The 22,942-nt window shown below is 37.6% G+C and overlaps 1 protein-coding gene and 1 long non-coding RNA gene across 4 annotated transcripts in view; one reads left to right on the top strand and one right to left on the bottom strand.

Moving 5' to 3' along the window:
* LOC145437845 (adhesion G-protein coupled receptor G7-like) overlaps window positions 1-22,942 on the bottom strand; it is a 449,423-nt gene that overhangs the window by 195,624 nt on the left and 230,857 nt on the right. The gene's annotated exons all lie outside the window — the stretch shown is intronic.
* Window positions 14,143-20,169, top strand: LOC145436833 (uncharacterized). 2 transcript variants are annotated; one of them, XR_013914429.1, is made up of 3 exons: window positions 14,143-14,254; window positions 14,995-15,089; window positions 19,934-20,169. It is a non-coding gene; the product is annotated as an uncharacterized LOC145436833 (long non-coding RNA). The 2 variants fall into 2 exon arrangements; XR_013914430.1 differs by lacking the exons at window positions 14,143-14,254; window positions 14,995-15,089 and adding an exon at window positions 17,715-18,127.

The following is a 22,942-nucleotide window of genomic DNA, read 5'->3' as shown; positions in this document are numbered from 1 at the left end:
TACCATCTTACCATATTCAAAGAATCAACCACGAAAACATTGTCAAGTAAATCCGTTACCCGACCAACTCAAACAGTATCAATATGAAAAACAGCCAAACATACACGAATCCATACAATCACTAAAACCTAAAATCCATAAAAAGCTTGGTTGTATTCATATCCCTACGAGTCTTTTTTCTATTCGACTTGAAAAGTCGTTACTATTCTGTAAGATAGAGGAATTACTACGTGGTATATTCTGCAAGACAAACTAATTACTACTCGGTATATTTTGTAAGATAAAAGTAATTACTTCTCAGTGTCGGCAACTTGAGATTAACATAATATATTTGAGTATACGAGATTCGACAGTCTGACCATCGTAGTTGAGAATTCATTTCTTACAATCGAACACAGGTGTTATATCAAAAATTATCATGATGTAAACATAAGGATTGACACATTGATTTGACATATGAGATTTTGTAATAGTTGATCATTACTTTATTATTAAATTATTTGCGTTAATTAGACCCCGCGTTGTGGTAAATGTTATGACAGCAACAAACTTTTCAGTACCAATGTTATTAACATATTAAGCTGCAAAACTATGTGTGTCTGAAATGTTCTCGATAGGAAAATTACTCCACCTTGGTAAAAATCACTCTGCGTATCGCAGATATCAGAAAATATTTCCAGTAACCAAGACTAAAGATGAAACAACAATATCGGTATTATTACATTCAACACCCGATGCAAAATGCTTTATTGGTCAAATTCACAACGGGTAATTGAAACGACTAAGTGTAGAGTATATCACAATGACACGGCGTTACTATTGAATCCAACAATTGATACGATTTATAGTCGAGATTTGTGACAGCGCATTGAAACATACACAACTTACAGAGTGTGAAAATATCACTTTGGGTATCGAGTACCGTTTGAAGCGCACGATCAATACATAATTCCGTTCGCACTCTCTAAGATGTTGTGAAGTCTACAGATTTACACTTCAAGACTTTGATCAACACAGAAGCAATTTGGAATATCTTTACTGGACGCATCCTATTCTACTAGACTTGAGTGATACACAAAACTCATAGCATTAACAAAATCGCAATAGGCGCTACACTTAAATCTACAAAATGTGTTTGTATCGTTGTTAGTGATCATAAATTATCATTTGAATAAGTAATTGTAATCATAAAACCAAACTTGCGAAAGTCATTACCATAACAAAAGAATATTGTAGGTTGCTTGCTAAATGTACGCCAGAAATATTTGTAGAACGCTCACGACCAAAGAAATCGGAAATTTCCCTCATTGTCATTCATCAAAGTAAATGTTGTCGCAATACTCAACCCATAAAAGATCTTACTTGTATGTGATTGAATCGCAGGTAATTAACCCACTAAATCAAACCATAAGGAAATTTCACTCACTCATCGGATATGAAACAGCGTCACTTAATCGGCGTAGATCGTTTTACTAAATGCAAATCATACCTGACCAACAGAAAACAATTTTCACTCACCTTGTAATGAAACCAAGTGGTGGGCCTTCGTTCAATATTTTGTCTGTGTCAAATACTTTGTAATAAACGCAATGGAGTGGTTGAGCTTTACATCATCAAGCTGTCATCAATAAATCAAGATTTCGGTAAACTTGTAAATGTATCGTTTAACTAACCGAGTTGTATGCACAGTTTGATATTTTTGTCATTTAGTGATTGCTGAACATACCACTTCGAAATACTGCGTTGATCTCAATTCCCTTTGTCCTGATAAGCGAAGTACATTTGTTTTGAATTCGTAACAATCGGCTTTTCTACGACATGATAAATTATTGACAAGTTCTGCATAGAAGATGGGTTGCATATCACTAAAAATAATATACCACACATAGTATTACTGTTACTCCATTCATCGGTATTTTTTCCGTTGTCGATTTTCAAACGAGTAAAATTTATTACTTGAGTTGTTCTGCTTACTATATTTAAATGTAAACTCACCCATCTTTCAACAACAAACAACGATAAAACGTATGCAATCAAACACAACAAGTTTTACGATACTAATTATTATCCCACATAACCCATTTCTTATCGAAGACATATGAAATATATTCATGTTACACGAAAATATTCGCTCATGCTACAAACCTGTACAATGATTGGTGGTGCTTTCAAACTGTTTCGATACCTCAAGAACTTTATTGTCTAAATGGTTGTTCATGTATCTTAATAATCAAGTAGTTCAACACATAACTAGTATTAATAGAAACACCAGAGTTGTTTACACAAAAGTTTGTATGTGTACAGTATGCGAATACCATGTGTAAGTCCAGCACAATTGTGGTATCCATACGAGTTTAGTTAACACAATTTACGACACCGAGGTCGCCTCATCTTTCGTAAGACAACAAACCAAGGCTTCAGGATATGTCCATGTCATAACAATAAATCAGCTACTCCAACAACAGAGTACATATGTTTTCTAGTTACGGTGCTTACATCTTACACACAAATCGACCTACTTTGCTAACGAAGAGTGCTGAGTCATCACATGGTTATCCTCACAACAATACAACTAAAACATACTATCATACAAATTGGTCGTTATAGTTTGCCCACCAACGATACATCGTACAAGTAGCAAGTCTCGAGAATCCAGTTATTCAAAAAACGTGAAAGTGTTTCTACACCAAGTCGGTATGTTGACGAAAGCATATATTGTAATATCATGATCGATTTACATTCGTTGGTCACAAAATGTCACTACTCTAAATAATTATTTTTCACTCAAAGCCTACTTGTCACCATTCGTTTCATCAAGCACGAGTTCAAGAAACCTGCTATGACATGAATTGTTATTTTTATGTTGTGTAAATAGGTAATAATTAATTTTAGTAACACTATATCAACATCATCGAGTTGTGCGAATAGATTTACATGTGGTCTTGTGGTTTTAATCGAAGTATACAGCACGGTTAATGTAGAGTCATCTCTATTGTACAACAACTCGGTAATCGAAATGCATTAAAAGTTAAACAACGATCTTGGTTCGTCGCACCAAAAATATGTTTCCTATCACGATACTCTACACAGGCCGTGTAAATCCTTTTCACACTCGTAATAGTATACCAACAGCTACCGGCGACAACGTTTAACAATGCCAACGACACTAAACATACGATACCTACCCAAGTAAAATTACCATTTTCACTTGGTGGTCCGTCGTTTACCCGAATAAAAATATCATTTTCCTTTGGAGATTCGGCGTTTACCCAGTGTAACAATACATTTTCACTTGGAAAAATACTTTTACCTAGAGTAACTAATCATTTTCTCCTGGGTAACAAACCATTTTCGTCTGGAAACTGTCATTTACTTGAGTACCAATAGCGTTTTCTCTTGGAAATCTATCTTCTCCCTGGGTAACAATATCATTTTCGTTTTGAAAACTGACAACCACACCGGACAATTTGATATTTTTGTATATTGTTACAACGGGCAGTGACAAAATATACACCAACAACGACTCCGATACATTTGTCTCATCAAATATTCACTTGCTCTGATGCATCCCATCAAAATCATTGGTTACTCACATACAATAACAATGAGCTGTTGTACATCGACATGTATGTTTTCGGAATTGGCGAAAAAAGGGGTTTCCGATATGTCCGTGATGTCCGGGTTCGTGCTTTGGATTTTCCAGAGTCAAAATGTCTGAATAAAACACCTCCTCGACTTTGGTAACTGGTTGATACACGGATAATGGTGTTCAGAAAACGGATGAATTTATGTTCCCCCATCGCGCTAACAACTCCGGGGTACTTGTGAGTTTCCTCAGGTCTGTTTACTATATTGTGTCTTTACTGATCAATACATGTCGCTCCAGTCAGCCGAAACCGGATCACTAATATGAGAAAGTGTGTGGGGGCCTGATCCGGATATTCACTCATGAACCAACGACCAATATTCAAGTAAACATGTTACAGACCGTGTTTTGTCTCCATGGTATTTCTACTCGGGTTACGACCGACCTCCAGGTGAAAATGGTAATTTTACTTGGGTAGGTATCGTATGTTTAGTGTCGTTGGCATTGTTAAACGTTGTCGCCGGTAGCTGTTGGTATACTATTACGAGTGTGAAAAGGATTTACACGGCCTGTGTAGAGTATCGTGATAGGAAACATATTTTTGGTGCGACGAACCAAGATCGTTGTTTAACTTTTAATGCATTTCGATTACCGAGTTGTTGTACAATAGAGATGACTCTACATTAACCGTGCTGTATACTTCGATTAAAACCACAAGACCACATGTAAATCTATTCGCACAACTCGATGATGTTGATATAGTGTTACTAAAATTAATTATTACCTATTTACACAACATAAAAATAACAATTCATGTCATAGCAGGTTTCTTGAACTCGTGCTTGATGAAACGAATGGTGACAAGTAGGCTTTGAGTGAAAAATAATTATTTAGAGTAGTGACATTTTGTGACCAACGAATGTAAATCGATCATGATATTACAATATATGCTTTCGTCAACATACCGACTTGGTGTAGAAACACTTTCACGTTTTTTGAATAACTGGATTCTCGAGACTTGCTACTTGTACGATGTATCGTTGGTGGGCAAACTATAACGACCAATTTGTATGATAGTATGTTTTAGTTGTATTGTTGTGAGGATAACCATGTGATGACTCAGCACTCTTCGTTAGCAAAGTAGGTCGATTTGTGTGTAAGATGTAAGCACCGTAACTAGAAAACATATGTACTCTGTTGTTGGAGTAGCTGATTTATTGTTATGACATGGACATATCCTGAAGCCTTGGTTTGTTGTCTTACGAAAGATGAGGCGACCTCGGTGTCGTAAATTGTGTTAACTAAACTCGTATGGATACCACAATTGTGCTGGACTTACACATGGTATTCGCATACTGTACACATACAAACTTTTGTGTAAACAACTCTGGTGTTTCTGTTAATACTAGTTATGTGTTGAACTACTTGATTATTAAGATACATGAACAACCATTTAGACCAGTGGTTCTTAACCTTTTTTCCTCCAGCGCCCCCTTTCAAAAATTATCGTGCTCCAGCGCCCCCCAACTTCATAATTCAAGGAATGTAATAAAGACAATGAGTAAGAGGGAGGGCACCTAGTCAACCCCCTAAAAACGATTGCCTTGTGCACCCATAGCGTGATAAATCGAACTTCTGAGGGCTTCGCCCCCACGAACCCCATATCGTGATTTCGATGGTCAGCAAAGTTTGTGTGGCCTGGTCACCCTAGGTACCAAAATTTTCTATAATGCATGAATGAATAGGTGGTAATTACATATATAAGTCGCTATAAACTTTTTATCCTCTCAGCCCACGTAATCAGATTTACCTGTAGCACTGAGTGAGCTGTTGCATAGGAAAATAAAGGGCACGTAATTAATAATTAAACATATTCGGGCGTGCCCGCAGGTACAATTATTCGTTACCAGGGCCGTAAGAGCACTTCGTCAGCCCCCCAACCAAACAAAAAACGTTGGTCCTGGGCTCCCATCGGGTGATATACCAAGCTTCCGGGGGACTCCACTCCCAGACCCCGATTAGGCTGTCCTCTATTTGCTGATAGCCTATTAGGTATCTACATGAGGTGTCCCTTTACTGAGGCAGCTATCCTCGCCTAGTCGCGCGAAGCGCGAAAAATTTCACTTATTAATGATTGAATTGGTCAATGTCATCTGGAATTGCATGTAAATTGAGATTAATTTTTATCCTCTCTCTGCTCACGTAAACACGTTTACCGGTAGAGCTGAATGGGGTGCGATGTTCCCTCTAAGCTGCGCACGTACGCAGGTGCTGACACGGTCTCTGCGCACAGAAAATCTAAGTTGCGCACAACAACTCCGAAGTTATTACCTTTTTTTAGTCGTTACGCACTGTTGTCCAGGGGTCAGCGCAGTGAGTTGTTGAGTGTGAGCAGACTCATCAAAACTTAAAGCAAACATTGTGAGGTTTCTTGGAAATTGAAGGGCCCATTACCAATAATTAGACATATTCGGGCGGGCGAACCCGTTGGTATGACTTCGTTGCATGATGTTATTTCGTGACACCCTGTCTGCAATATCAAAAAATATAGAATCGCCCAACAGGAATATCCCTGTCGCCCAATCGTACTAAACTAAAAGACACACACGATTTCAGATTGGTATTTCTTCACTGACATCAAATTTTTCCCTGCCAGATGGAATTCGTCTTCTGGGGTTCAGATTGCCAAGACAGGAACATTTGGTGTCAGTCATTTAGGCGCCCATGGACAATTAAACCTATCTGTATTTTGAAGGCAATATGTAACGAAGTTTTCGGTGTTAATTTGCTCTGAATACTCATTAAGGATATGTCCTATCACCACATCATCTACTGCGAAGCCATTTTTCTCCAGCGCCCCCCATACCTCTCCCCTGAGCCCAGCGCCCCCCATATCGCCCCCTGAGCGTTTCCGCTCCCCTTCAAAATCGCCAGCGCCCCCTGGGGGGCGCTGGGGGCAAGGTTAAGAACCACTGATTTAGACAATAAAGTTCTTGAGGTATCGAAACAGTTTGAAAGCACCACCAATCATTGTACAGATTTGTAGCATGAGCGAATATTTTCGTGTAACATGAATATATTTCATATGTCTTCGATAAGAAATGGGTTATGTGGGATAATAATTAGTATCGTAAAACTTGTTGTGTTTGATTGCATACGTTTTATCGTTGTTTGTTGTTGAAAGATGGGTGAGTTTACATTTAAATATAGTAAGCAGAACAACTCAAGTAATAAATTTTACTCGTTTGAAAATCGACAACGGAAAAAATACCGATGAATGGAGTAACAGTAATACTATGTGTGGTATATTATTTTTAGTGATATGCAACCAATCTTCTAAGCAGAACTTGTCAATAATTTATCATGTCGTAGAAAAGCCGATTGTTACGAATTCAAAACAAATGTACTTCGCTTATCAGGACAAAGGGAATTGAGATCAACGCAGTATTTCGAAGTGGTATGTTCAGCAATCACTAAATGACAAAAATATCAAACTGTGCATACAACTCGGTTAGTTAAACGATACATTTACAAGTTTACCGAAATCTTGATTTATTGATGACAGCTTGATGATGTAAAGCTCAACCACTCCATTGCGTTTATTACAAAGTATTTGACACAGACAAAATATTGAACGAAGGCCCACCACTTGGTTTCATTACAAGGTGAGTGAAAATTGTTTTCTGTTGGTCAGGTATGATTTGCATTTAGTAAAACGATCTACGCCGATTAAGTGACGCTGTTTCATATCCGATGAGTGAGTGAAATTTCCTTATGGTTTGATTTAGTGGGTTAATTACCTGCGATTCAATCACATACAAGTAAGATCTTTTATGGGTTGAGTATTGCGACAACATTTACTTTGATGAATGACAATGAGGGAAATTTCCGATTTCTTTGGTCGTGAGCGTTCTACAAATATTTCTGGCGTACATTTAGCAAGCAACCTACAATATTCTTTTGTTATGGTAATGACTTTCGCAAGTTTGGTTTTATGATTACAATTACTTATTCAAATGATAATTTATGATCACTAACAACGATACAAACACATTTTGTAGATTTAAGTGTAGCGCCTATTGCGATTTTGTTAATGCTATGAGTTTTGTGTATCACTCAAGTCTAGTAGAATAGGATGCGTCCAGTAAAGATATTCCAAATTGCTTCTGTGTTGATCAAAGTCTTGAAGTGTAAATCTGTAGACTTCACAACATCTTAGAGAGTGCGAACGGAATTATGTATTGATCGCGCGCTTCAAACGGTACTCGATACCCAAAGTGATATTTTCACACTCTGTAAGTTGTGTATGTTTCAATGCGCTGTCACAAATCTCGACAATAAATCGTATCAATTGTTGGATTCAATAGTAACGCCGTGTCATTGTGATATACTCTACACTTAGTCGTTTCAATTACCCGTTGTGAATTTGACCAATGAAGCATTTTGCATCGGGTGTTGAATGTAATAATACCGATATTGTTGTTTCATCTTTAGTCTTGGTTACTGGAAATATTTTCTGATATCTGCGATACGCAGAGTGATTTTTACCAAGGTGGAGTAATTTTCCTATCGAGAACATTTCAGACACACATAGTTTTGCAGCTTAATATGTTAATAACATTGGTACTGAATAGTTTGTTGCTGTCATAACATTTACCACAACGCGGGGTCTAATTAACGCAAATAATTTAATAATAAAGTAATGATCAACTATTACAAAATCTCATATGTCAAATCAATGTGTCAATCCTTATGTTTACATCATGATAATTTTTGATATAACACCTGTGTTCGATTGTAAGAAATGAATTCTCAACTACGATGGTCAGACTGTCGAATCTCGTATACTCAAACATATTATGTTAATCTCAAGTTGCCGACACTGAGAAGTAATTACTTTTATCTTACAAAATATACCGAGTAGTAATTAGTTTGTCTTGCAGAATATACCACGTAGTAATTCCTCTATCTTACAGAATAGTAACGACTTTTCAAGTTGAATAAAAAAAAGACTCGTAGGGATATGAATACAACCAAGCTTGTTATGGATTTTAGGTTTTAGTGATTGTATGGATTCGTGTATGTTTGGCTGTTTTTCATATTGATACTGTTTGAGTTAGTCGGGTAACGGATTTACTTGACAATGTTTTCGTGGTTGATTCTTTGAATATGGTAAGATGGTAAGATGTCGAGACGTAATACTATTTCCGTTAACTCAATTACAACAAAACATAACCAGCATCCAAATAATCCGTAAGCTACAAGTGGATTTAAAACTTGATGCTGTTTTGTGGTTAACTCAAGTCAGTGGTCATATTTGTGTTGATTTCAGGAATGATCATGACGAGTTGGTCGGGTAAATTAGTGGTAGTAACTATGATAGGGTTACCATACGTGCTCTTTTGAGAGGATTTGTCCTCTTTTTTGACTTTTTTGAAAGTGTCCTCGGAGGACGCCCTTTTGTCCTCTTTTTTGAGATTGTGTCCTCTTTTTTGAAAATTTAGGTTAGATTTAGAGCAAATTGCGAGTGATATGCCGTAAATTAGCACATAAGTGACGCTCCGGCGGGTATTTCGGAGTGAAAAACGGTGATTTTAGCCCTGGGCGGAAAGATGGCTTTTTTTTTTAGTCATCCACCTAGCAATGCGGAAAGAAAAACGGTATTCTGAGGTCCGAGCGGAGAAGATGACTTTTTTTTTTTTTTAGTCAACCGATCACGAAGTGGGAAAAATTCACCGGTTTTGCAAGTCTCAAATTTCTGAAAAAGTGTCCTCTTTTTACATTTCCAAAATATGGTAAGCCTAAACTATGACCGTACAGAGTTGCTGACATTCAAACATCTTTTACGCTGTAATATACGGATTTTATTGTGATAAATTGTTTCTCAGTTATTGTTGAGACATTCAAATCTCGTATACTCAAAATATAATATGTTTATGTCAAGACATTTATGTGTCGATTAGTAAATAGCTTACTTTGTTTTCAGAATAGTAACGACCTTTACAATTGAATAAAAAAGACCGATCATACGAATACAACCAGGATGAATTAATTCAAATTTGTGAGTTGCAGTGATATAATCAAGTAGGTGAAAACTAGATTTTGAACACTTGTTAATGTTGTAAATAATTCTTTTGAGTATGGTAAGATGTTAAAATGTCGCTTTGACAAACGAAAAGTCGGATCGCGAATAGAGTTGCAATGTTCCATTGCTTGTTTCAAATCAATGTGCGTATAATATCAATATGGGACTGTGGGAAAGTTGATAGTCATGTTTGTCAATCCTATTTCAATTCACACTACACCAAAGTCAAAATATTTCGTTTCGGATTATCTCAATTTACCTATAGAACATCTCGCGAATGGATTCCGACACCGTACTATAACTAGATCGCTATGTCTGATGCATTATCGCGTCACCGACGTAGGATTTTACAATTATTTCACACCTTTTTGAATAAGCGTCAACTTCACATAGGATTAGGGTTGGGTCAGAAATAAGTGAAAATTTGTCGGTATTCGAATCACTGTCTACGCCGGCTCTATGGTAAACTAATTACTAAAGTAACACCATGCGACTGATTCTTAGATTTAGCAAACTATTTCGCACTGAATGGAATAGTGTAATAAGCGATAGTAGCACACAGCTGCATGGGAAACAATTCAGCGCGCAGGTCATTCGAAATATAGGTCGCACGCACTGCTTAATCCTCACAACAAGCCACGTTTCCGTTTGTGTGGTTATTGTTGGTGACTCGTACATATTCAACACCGCGCGAGAGATGCCTGAAAGTGCGAATCACCGACACGCCCATAAGAACACATGGCGCATCACCACAGATCCCGCAAGAATACACGACAGGCGAATCACCGCCACCGCCTATAGCAAAAAAGGCGAGCCACGACCCCGAGTTTTCACGGCGAATCACCGCCACCGCCTATAGCAAAAAACGCGAGTCACGACCGCACCCATAAGAACACATGGCGACTCACCGCCGAGAGGGGGTTAAAAAAGGCGAGTCACCACCCCCGGTTTTCAGGCGAGTCACCGCCGCACCCATAAGAGCCCCACGCTAGTTCGCGACCGATCATACTAACTACTGCCAAGTCCGCAATATCATATTGTAATTCACATTTATCGTGCACTGCGGTACTCGTACTTTGGCTGAAATTTCACCCTGGCTACTATAGTGTGACCGATGTATCTCAAGTGTGTGGCAAAAATACGACACATTATGAAGTTGCCGCGATATTGGTTTATAATTTCTTTCATGCCACGTCAAATGCACAATTGTACGAATGTACGTAGGCTATATGTATAAAATATATCGGGCCTATTCCGCACGGCATTAGTGTATAACCACAGTGTAATGCAGGTTATGGGTATTTAGAGCTGGGAATACTAGAAGGGGTAAAATTTCAGTCACAAACTTACGTGAGCGTTACGCAATATGGGCGTGGCAAGCATTCAAATTAGAATGGGACACGAGGTTACGTCATGGAACAATCATTGAATTGGGTAAAAGAGGGAATAAATTGGGGCAAAGTTGCCTGGTTATTTTCATATCTATATTGTTGTGTTAATCACTATTTGGTAGCTTTATGAATTGCACACTAAGCTAGGGTTGCCATACGTCCGGAATTTCCCGGACATGTCCGGAATTTCACTGTAAAAACTGCGTCCGGGAGGAATTTCTAAAATCTGGCTAAATGTCCGGAATTTTGAAGGCTTGAAGTAAGCTAATAATTTTTTTGTAAATCAACATAAACAAGATTATTTTTGGGCAGATATATGCCACATGAAATTTTACTCCGCGCTGCGCGCGATTTAGCATCATTTATATTGGTTTTAATATGGGGACTATCTCCCTCGCAAAAACGGCGATCAAAAATAATTAAAAAAAATAACATTCATATACAAAAAGAAGTGTGATTGTATTGGCAATCATAAGATAACGGTTCGGATGATATATTCAAATATGGTGTTTCTAAACCTGGGGGTAGTTTGCTTTTATTCTGCGGTTTGCGAAGATTTTGAACGTAATTAGCTTCCAAAATAGGCCGTGAGTAGGTCTGGGCAAATATACCGACTTTTAATTAGTAATCAGCTCTTCAAATTTTGAGCTGGACCACGGCACATTTTCAATTTGGAAATAGAGTCGCGACCATAAAAGGTTGGAAACCACCGAATATGCGGTGTTTATATAGCTCAGTGGTTCAGTGCGCACCGGCATTAGTCTGATAAATAATCTTATCGGCGTGACATGAACATGACTTAACGATGTACAATTATGCTTCTTGCATTCTCGAAGTCATCATCCTCCACCAGCTCGACCGCTAACTCTGATCATGTGGGCGGAGAGAGAATCAAAATTATACAGTAATATATGGAAAAACCAATGTTAGTGACATTCAAATCATTTAACGACCAGATGCATATAGTAAGCCCCCAGAAGTTGCATCGAATACCCAACGGGAGGCCCAAGATCAGTGTTTATCTCGGCGGAAGGGAGCTGAAAAAATGTGACTTCGGCCCTGGTTCCAAGTTACCATACACAACCACATACTCCTGAACCCGATCGTGACCACCTCTAGTCCATAGACAAAGCGTTGCTGGTGTGACGTCATATTTATCGACAATGTGCTCATACCTCATTTTAAAATCCGCTAGTGGGCGCCGAAGAGCGTCCGGAATTTGTGAAACAAAAATATGGCAACCCTACACTAAGCCTAACTGACAATTCGCATAGAGCTTTCGGATCGTATCAATGGTTCGATCTATGAAGATAAATCTGTTACTGCAAGACTTTTTTAAGCTTATTATGATACAATCTGCAGCTTCACATCCATCAAACCATATTTCCGATAAATCAATAATAGTATGCATACAAATATTCCGGAGATCTTTAACTTCAATATAGTTATTGCATCAGTTAGTCAATTTTCACATCATAATGGAACATACAAACCGTCGTCACCAGAACAGCAGCTGCTATGTTTCGCTACAGCTATGTAAAATGTTCCGTTACATGCCGTATTTCCGCGCCTACGAGACCAGACTGGCTATCGACTGACCGTATTAGTTGTCGTGAATCTGTGAAGAAAGCCTCTTTCGAGATTGAAAATATCTGGTTGGTGAGTTACATTTCGTATCGGTACTATAGTAGTAAAGAACATTTGGTTCCGTTGCGTTTCCGGTACATATCCGAGCAAGTTGGAATTTTAAACGTACCGGTAGTGACGATACATTGAATTCACATACATTGTTGTAACACCAGTACCGACACCAATATCCAAGACACAGTAGCTCAATGGCTCTAATGGAGATACTGTTGATAGGTCCAGCATCAGCTATGATTATAAACTACGGTAATTTGGGTTTGAGCAACATCGTTTGTAAGTGCATTGAAAAAAAAATCGATTCGATTGTCGTTATATTGTTTACCAAAGCACATCACGACCTGTTTAAAAATAAAGGGTAGCCTACCACTGACTATGCAGAGTTATGTTATAAGCCTATCACCCTGTCATTATCACTGAGCTATATACACATTATATGTTATGTCATGTTATGGTAGGAAGGTAAACATATTATCTATTCTACTTCAGACTTGCATGGACAAAGATTGCAAATTTGGGGCTCTTGAAGAATGAAATTATCGATTTCTCCTCATGAGAAAAGAAGTGTAACATACAAACAGCAAAGGGCTGAAGCATATGAAGCAATGGTATCTGAGGTGAGCAATGGACTTGATGAAAGCTTTCGATCCCAGTAAATTGGGGCCAGTAAATGTTAATGATATTATGACATGGGTGAAAATATGACGATGCTATATTGCTATGAATATGAGAGACTTGACTAGTAACAGGCTTGCTTTATTGAACATATTTTGCAGTGGCCCCCTCAGACTATCTGCTAAGAGTATGTGACCCATCAACTAGACTACTTCTTTTGAAACTACTTCTCGGAGTTCTGTTCATATATTTATTTTAATTTGAAGCAGCTTGACATGGATTTGACATAGCCACTTCTATATGCTTGTCATTTAGTAGAAATTTACATCTATTGCTTGAGTAGCAATGCGCACTACTGCGGTCAACTCGGTGTGCAACAATGCACGGATTAGCTGGGTCTTCAATGTTTTGACCAATATGAAGAGGCAAACATAGCCTTGCAAAAGTTTATCAAACTGTCCTTTTGATCAATATAAACAAATCATAATATATGCACTTCTTGACTCATGATATGACATACACACGATCTGTGCATATGCACAAATCTGCTTTTTGTTAGATTCAAGGACTGATTGCTATTACTAGCAGACTCTTACTCTGTGAATGTGAAATCAAATATGTTGTTGGTGAGTAATATACGATGCGTAGGAGAGTTGCAAAATTGTATTTTAACTCGCTTATTTACAAGCATAAAGCAAGTCAAGGCTACAACATCAGTACACATTTCGGATGTCTTGGGCGTTTCGAATCCAATCCAAATTGTCAACTAAACGTTTACCGTATGCCTCATGGTTATTTTTTCAATTTTAGGATGCTGCTATTGCTATACAAGCTAATATCAGGGAATTTCAACCAAATCGACGTCGCATTTAACAGTAAAAGCGTCTGCTGTGAAACAGTAAAGGATCGTTATCAAACAGCTTATATTCCAAGGTAATCATTATCATCCAGCTAATTTGCTAATTTCGATGTATAAGACAAGTCAACGTTTTCTAATCAAGACACACTCAGACAAGTATCTGTGGCGGGGTTGTAACCAAGTCACGAGGCTCCGAGTCAGAAGTCAATCTCACTTATATAGTTTTGACTCGAGTCAGGTCGAGTAATTTTCCTTCGACCACCGAGTCAAGTCCGAGTCCAAGTCATTGTGTTGACTGATCAGTTTCCAGTTGTTAAATCCACTTTTTATAACTCTGTTTGGTGATATCGAATGGTTCGCATTTATAAATATACTAATTTTCCTCACTGATCGAATTTTTAAGTACGAGTACCAATAAGAGTAATCCAAATATTGTGGTTACTTTACTATTCTCCGAAATTTCAATGAAATGTAGGTCTTGGCCGTCTGAATCTTGAGTCATGTGACTTGGTTTGAGTCATGCGCAATGACTGGAGTCCGAGTCGAGTCAATACACTGATCGACTCGAGTCGAGTCATTTCCATATTTTGAGAAAATGACTCGAGTTAAGTCGAGTCATCAGAAAATCGTGACTCGAGTCGGACTCGAGTCGAGTCATGACTCGAGTCAGTACAGCCCTGATCTGTGATCCCCTTGAATCCATTCTGAAAGTCAATATTGCCTAAAGAGGAAACGTTTCAAACGTGTTATGAATCAATAATAAATTCATATCGTAGTCCATGCATCTCTTTCTCTGATTTTCTCTAAATTTTAGAGACCGCATGCAGCAAGAGCAAGATTATATCACAGGAATTAACCAAGTTTAGGAGTATGATGCGAAAACTGAAAGACTTGTTATCAAGCCAGCAGGTATTACAACTTTGTTAACGACACCTGATGTCAACTTTCGTAGTCGCATATATGAGGTAAACGAAAGCAGCGTTGCTACTCAAGTCGATGTAGAAATACCGCCGTCAATTTATACTCGATTACAAGTAGATGCAACAGTTCCCAATACAAGTCAAAACTACGTCAAGTGGAAGTAGGATACAAAATGTCGGAAGAATAGTCAAATATGGTAAGCAGTTTTTCGGAAGTTTCTACTTTGAAAATTGCGATATGAATGTTCGCGACTAATATAAAATTACTAATGCCAAATGACCCTACTAATAGGAAGAATCTTCAAAAATATATTCAGTTATTCCTGATACAGGTGGTGTTGCCAGACTTGGACAACTAGATATTCTAGTTGTCTAATTATACTAATTGAAGCTATTCTAATTTGTGAAATGTTTCTATGCTCTAATTCTAATTCTAATCGAATTGATGAAGTCTTTCTATGGTCTACGGTAATTTTAATTCTAATCTAATGTCTGGTTTTCCTGAAAAGGCTACGGGAGAACTGTATAGTGCGAAACGAACCAAGCTTGCGGTGCAGTAGGGGTGTTCAAAAATGACTTTTTATTCTCAAATTCTACTCGCTACTTGATAAAATTGTTAGGTTACCTAATTGAAGCTTGCACACTAAATTTGGTTTGATTCCAACCAGCAGCCGCATTGCTACAGGAGAAGAAAGTTTTTTTTAATTTATTATATAAAAATGAGTCAAAATTTTCTGTTCACCCATGAAATTGTTAGGTTGTCTATAAACGATGCCCACCAAATTTGCCACAATTCGAACCAGCCGAAGCGGAGTTATTGATGTCAAAAAATTTGGATTTGAATAAAATAGTATTTACCGTGGGCACAACTGTAATAATCGGTCACCGTAAATCAGGGGCGGGCAACATACGGCTCGCGAAGAGATTTTGACCGGCCCGCCGAGAGTTTTTACTCTGAAAGTGAAATTTTATTCTGAAAGTATTGACAAATTTTATACGTCACATAATGAATCCAAGTTCGCCAATCTGAGAAAGATGGACATTAAACTACTTGCTCTGTTCGGGTCTACAACATTTTAGACCACGAACCAGTGTTCGGATGACTCGAGTCACCTTGAGAAAATGACTTGACTTGACTTGACTCAACGCTTCAGAAATGCAGACTGACTCGTGACTCGAAGCAAAATTTACGAGTCAATTTCAAGTCATCAAGTAATCGATGTCGACTAAATTGCTGTATCTTGTATAAGTTCGGATTGCCAACCAATGAATCAATGATTGTACGCTTTACCGAATCTCCATTGTTGTATCACAAATTGATCGCAAACGCAGTGATCGGACCTTATACAACAGCTTACGTTCTCGTAAACTTGCTTACCTCAACCAACCCTCTTGTATATAACTTGAATCAAACGAATATCGCTCATACGTTTATAATTGTATATCAATGATATGTAGGTGGGTAGGGTATTGAACTAGCCTATATCATTTTAAAACTTTCTGAGGTTTCGTATGTTATCCTGTAATTGGCTGATATTTAAAGACTAAGGCTATACCGCTTGGCGGCTACACTGGCGTAGTTGAGCAGTTCTATGCGTGAGCGATACAGCGCCTTTTGCGCACATAATCAACTCTTTATTCGTTCCTTGATTCAGAATAAATCGGTACTTCATCTGTATTTAAAACAGTTACCAAAATGTAATGACTTTGAATCATGTCTAGTACTTGGAAATTTCAACTTGACTTGAATCGTGACTTGACTTGACTTGTCACGACTTGACTCGAGTCAAAATGTGCAATGACTCGAGAGGACTTGTGACTCGAATGTAGTGACTTGATCCCAACACTGCCACGAACATTAACGAGGGAGGCTGCGTTCCAATATAACTGATGTTCTCGTGCAGTCTTTACTAAGGGTTTCGGCATACGACATGCAACCAGATTTAAAAAAACTAGTTGACAATATTGAACGACCACAGATGTCTGATTGACTTCAATAGCTGTTGTAAATAAATTCATTACATACTGTTTTTGGTCTCTATGCTTTAAAATTAAAGTTTACATTAAATACAATTGATTAATTGTATATGTGGATAAATACGCGATTAAGGCACAATGTATATAATCTGTAATCCGGCCCGCCAAGTGCTTCATTTTCCCATATCCGGCCTGACGACCGTAGAAGTTGCCCGCCCCTGCCGCAAATACTATTTTATTAAAATCCAATATTTTTCAACGACAATAACTCCGCTTCCACTAGTTTGAATTGAGCCAAATCGGTTAAGCATTGTTTCTATAGACAACCTAACAATTTAATGGGGTGAACAGAAAATTTTAAATCTTTTTTCATTCATTTTTATGTAATAATTGAAAAACTTTCTTCTCCTGTAGCAATGCGGCTACTGGTTGGACTGGAACCAAATATGGTGTGCAGGCTTGAATTAGGTAACCTAACAATTTTATCAAATAGCCAGTACGATTTGAGAAAAAAATCATTTTTGAAGACCCGTAGTGCACATATCAGATGAGTTTAGAATCCAATCCAAATTGTCAACTAAACGTTTATACCTCATGGTTATTATTTCAATTTTAGGATGCTACTACAAAGGATCATGTCAGGGCATTTCAACCAAGTCGACATCGCATTGAGCCGTAAATCCGTATGCTGCGAAACAGTGCTGGATCGTTATCAAACAGCACATATTGCAAGGTAATCATTAGCATCCAGCTAATTTGCTAATTTCCATGTATAAGGCAAGTCAAGGTTTTCTAATCAGACCTGTATCTGCGGTCGCTTTGAATCCATTCTGAAAGTCAATATTGCCCAACTAGGAAACGTTTCGGGTTTTGCATTAATACCAAGTAGTCCAATTTAAATCAAGTCCATGCATCTCTTTCTCTGATTTTCTTCAAATTTTAGGATGCTGCTTAAAGACTGCATGCTGCAAGAGCAAGATTATATCATAGGAACTAGCCGAGTTTAGAAGTATGCTGCGAAAACTGAAAGACTCGTTATCAAGCCAGCAGGTATGACAACTTTGTAATGACACCTGATGTCAACTTTCGTAGTCGTATGTATGAGGTAAACCAAAGCAGAGATGGTCAAAGTTACCATCGTTGCTACTCAAGTCGATGTAGAAATACCGCCGTCAATTTATACTCGATTACAAGTAGATGCAACAGTTCCCAATGCAAGTCAAAACTACGTCAAGTGGAAGTAGAATACGAAATGTCGGAAAATTAGTCAAGTATGGTACGCAGTTTTTCCGAGGTTTCTACTTTGAAAATTGCGATATGAATCTTCGCGACTAATATAAAATTACTAATGCCATATGACACTACTAACAGAAAGAATCTTCAAAAATATATTCAGTTGTTCCTGATACAGGCGGTGTTGCCAGACTTGGACAACTATAGATATTCTAGTTGTCTAATTATCCTAATTGAAGCTATTCTAATTTGTGAAATGTTTCTATGCTCTGATTCCAATTCTAATCGAATGTATGAAATCTTTCTATGGTCTAATTTTAATTCTAATCTAATGTCTGGTTTTCCTGGAAATGCTACAGGAGAACTGTATAGTGCGAAACAAGCCAAGCTGGCTGTACAGTAGGGGTGTTAAAAATGATTTTTTATTCTCAAATTCTACTGGCTACTTGGTAAAATTGTTAGATTACTGAATTGAAGCCTACTCACCAAATTTGGTTCAATTCCAACTAGTAGCCGCATTGCTACAGGAGAAGAAAGTTTTTTTATTCATTATTTAAAAATGAGTAAAAAAATTCAAAAGATTCCGTTCACCCATGAAATTGTAAAGTTGTCTATAGAAACGATGCCCGCCAAAGTTGGCTCAAATCAAACCAGCCGAAGCGGAGTTATTGATGTCGAAAAATTTGGATTTGAATAAAATAGTATTTACGGTGGGCACAATTTGTAATAAATGATTAAAGAATCGGTCACCGTAAATACTATTTTATTCAAATCCAAAATTTTGCGACGGCAATAACTCCTCTTCCACTGGTTGGAATTGAGCCAAATCGGTTGAGAATTGTTTCTATAGACAACCTAACAATTTAATGGGGTGAACAGAAAATTTTAAATCTTTTTTCATTCATTTTCATATTATAAATAAAAAACTTTCTTCTCCTGTAGCAATGAGGTTGGAATCAAACCAAATTTGGTGTGTAGGCTTCAATTAGGTAAATTAACAATTTTATCAAGTAGCCAGTAGAATTTGAAATAAAAAGTCATTTTTGAACACCCCTACTGTACAGTGTACAGACATTTGCTATTCTCATGCTCATAAGATGAACTACGATTTGATAATAACGGAGTTTGATTCAACTTTTCGCGATTTCAGTAATTCTAATTATAATCTAATTTGAAAAAAACTGTTAGCTAGAATTATAATTTTAATCCAATTTCCAATTGTGTAGCTATAATTTTAATTCTACTCTACTTCGAAAAAACACTTGTAGTTGTAATTTAATTCCAATCCAATTAGGAAAAAGGGAACGTTTTCTAGTTGTCCAAGTCTGCCTGTTACATGCGGTTTTCATGAAAACTATCCATGAATTTCCATCTTGTCGATGCCTAATTGCCCACACATACAGTGATCGTGTGTGAACATGTTTCCTATAGCGGTAAGTTCACCCTATCGGACCACAGTCTGTGCTGCAATGCCTAAGCAAGTGTAACATCTGATTTTTTGTAAGTACTTTGTGAAAATATATATACTTTGTAATGGCTTCTATTTTTGTGGTCTTTCATTAAGTTATGCATGTTAGCATATATGCCTGTTAATTGGGTTGTGAATATGCATTTTGATTTCAGGATGATGCCACAAGTTCTTGCTGAAGATAGTGACTCAGCGTTCGCCGTACAAGAGTGTTTTGCGGAAACCTGGAGGAGGCGACTTCCCAATATTACATGGGCAATGTTCTTCGAGCAGTATTTTCAGTGAATTTTTTTCTCAGTCGCTGGGATCTCTGTTTTTGTTATTTCACGAAATATGTTTCCATTTTATCTTATTATGGTTTAATTGATATCGAATATATGCAATCAAGAAAGTTTATTTGCAATAGCGTGCCATTTGGAAGAAGATGCAGGATTTCAAGTAGGGTGTATATATTGAAATTACGCCCCAATCAATTCTAATGGATAAGGTGGAATATCCGATATACACCGCAAGGAATGGGGTGGATTCTGGTCATACACACTGCCTGGGTTACGTAAGTTATGTTTTCGTGTACCACCTTTTGGGGTGTGTATAACCACTCTTTTCGCGAAGAGTGTAGGCTTAAATTAGGTAACCTAACAATTTTGCGAAATTTGAAGTCAGTAAATTGTACTTCTACTCCAAGTAGCAATTCGCCTACTGACTGGAATTTAATAGAATTTGGTGTGTAGGCTTTATTTACAATTTGAGAGATGTAACGCATGATAGTGATTTAATTTACCATATTCAGTGCCATATTTGATATAATTTGATCATATGAGTCGACCTTGCGCGAGTCTTATTGCGTGAATTTCATCTAATTATACCGCGTTACATCCTTAGATTCTTCAATATGAACTAATATTCATACACCTGTGGCATAGCTCAATTTGCAGCTTATGACTTCAAATATCGTGAAACTTAATTATGTGAGTTATAAAATATGATTAAGTGTACAAGTAGAATTATTATTATGTGGTGAATAAGTAGTTTTCTATGTACTTTACAAAATCCGGTATTTTCATATATTGTAATGGAATAATTTCAATATGAATATACCATTCAATTGTAGGTTTGAGGCTTCAAGAAGCTCTCCTATTTTGTAAGTATAGTCTACGCTAAAGTTTCCACGCTCTACACATGGAAAATAATTACGTCAATGTCTCTCGGGATATATCTTGAAAACTCAAATATTAGCAGGTTGATTAGATGGAAACCACAAGCTACAGTGCTACAGTGCTGAGCTATGTCAGTTTATGCTGAATAGAATTACTACTACTGATTCAATACAGATGCAAACTAATGAATTGTTTTGTTTTCTAGATTGACTTAGTTCGAAGAATAATTGTTACCTTGAAATGAATTCATTAAATGTATCGTCCGCTCATATGCATTTTTTGTATGAATTTTATGGGATATATGGGATAAAAGATTTGCGATGTGAAATTTGTGGAATAAAGCTCACATTTAGAGCGAGTTTCATGCGACATATTAAAATTCACCTGAAATTAGGACCTCAATGTAACATTTGTGGCCAATATTTCGGGAGTACTGATCACTATGTCTCTCACACGGACATTTCCTGCTGGAGATCGAAGAATGTGATATATGTGGGAAGGAATTTCACAATAGAAGCAACTTCGCTTCTCATCGAAGACTTCATACGGATCAGAAACATCTCGAATGCGAGATTTGTGCAAAGATTTTTACACTCAATAAAATTTTAAGTCGCCTCTGTGTTCTACTGGACTCAGTTTATCAGGATAGAACACCCAGCGCATAGTAAGTGATGTTTTTGCACGAAGGCTGTAAGCAATGTTCCCTCTAAGCTGCGCACGTGCGCAAATGCGCAGTGCTGAAACGATCTCTGCGCACAAAAAATCCGAAGTGATGACTTTTTTTTTCAATCGTTGCGCACTCTTGTCCAAGGCACCGCGCAGGCGCTCAGACTCGAGAAAAATGAGAGGGAACATTGCCAGGGGTAAATAGTGCTATCGCTGAGGTCTGAAACCGAGGTAGGCCTACAATTCCGGCCCGAAAAGGCAAATATTACGCTCCGCGAAGCAATGAGAATTTGCAATCGTGTGCGACTCAAGAAGGAGATTTTTCTTTTACTATGGTATCGTACGCGTGAGCGATACTAATATCATACCGATAGCGCAATCCTTCCTGGGAATTGCGAAATAACATGGTTTAACAAAGTTATAAATAGCTATGGGCTAGCTCGAAGTTATCTGCGAGAACCTTTAACAAAGTTATAAATAGCTATGGGCTAGCTCGACGTTATCTGCGAGAACCTAACGAATAGTCATCTCCGCGTGGCATGAATATTGTGTAAGATATACTGTACAATTACATGCCGCGAATTTTCGAAGTCATCACTTCCATCAGGCGAATCTGATGGTGATGGTGATATAGGATAATATGCTAGGGTTACCATACGTAGCATGTAGCTTGTCCTCTTTTTTGACTGTTTTGAAAGTGTCCTCTGAGGACGCCCTTTTATCCTCTTTTTTCAGATTTTGTCCTCTTTTTTGGAAATTTAGGTCACATATGGAGCAAAATGCGAGTGATATGCCGTAAATTAGCACAGAAGTGACGCTCCGGAGGGTATTTCGGAGTGAAAAACGGTGAATTGAGCTCTAAGCGAAAAGTTGACTTTTTTTTCAGTCAACCACATGGCAATGTGGAGAGAAAAACGGTATTTGGAGCTCCCAGCGGAAAGTTGACCTTTTTTTTTAGTCAACCGATCACAAAGTGGGAAAAAATCACTGATTTTTGAGAATTCTTCTCCGGTTTTGCAAGTCTCAAATTTCTGAAAAAATGTCCTCTTTTTAGATTTCCAAAATATGGTAAGCCTATAATATGCAGAATATGCAAGTACAAGCACCAATATCGTTGAAAAAATCCATCCCTTTGCAAACGTTGATCGGGAAATGCAGCAATTATATGCACCGTAAGGCGTTGTATTAGATTAGCTTCTCAGCAGCACAAATTTGTGATTTTATTTGATTCGTTTGAACGGGTATCTTATGTCGATAAGGTCATACGCTGATCTTGTTCTTGCTTCAATCAGACTTGAATATTCGTATCATTAAATCTGACTGTATGTCTTGATAGTAATG

Source organism: Botryllus schlosseri, chromosome 4, assembly GCF_051294905.1.
Source record: "Botryllus schlosseri isolate E-star chromosome 4, Bs_hap1, whole genome shotgun sequence".
Classification (NCBI taxonomy): domain Eukaryota; kingdom Metazoa; phylum Chordata; class Ascidiacea; order Stolidobranchia; family Styelidae; genus Botryllus; species Botryllus schlosseri.
The sequence above is the reverse complement of the archived record's forward strand: the minus strand, read 5'-3'. Positions and strand labels throughout refer to the sequence as shown.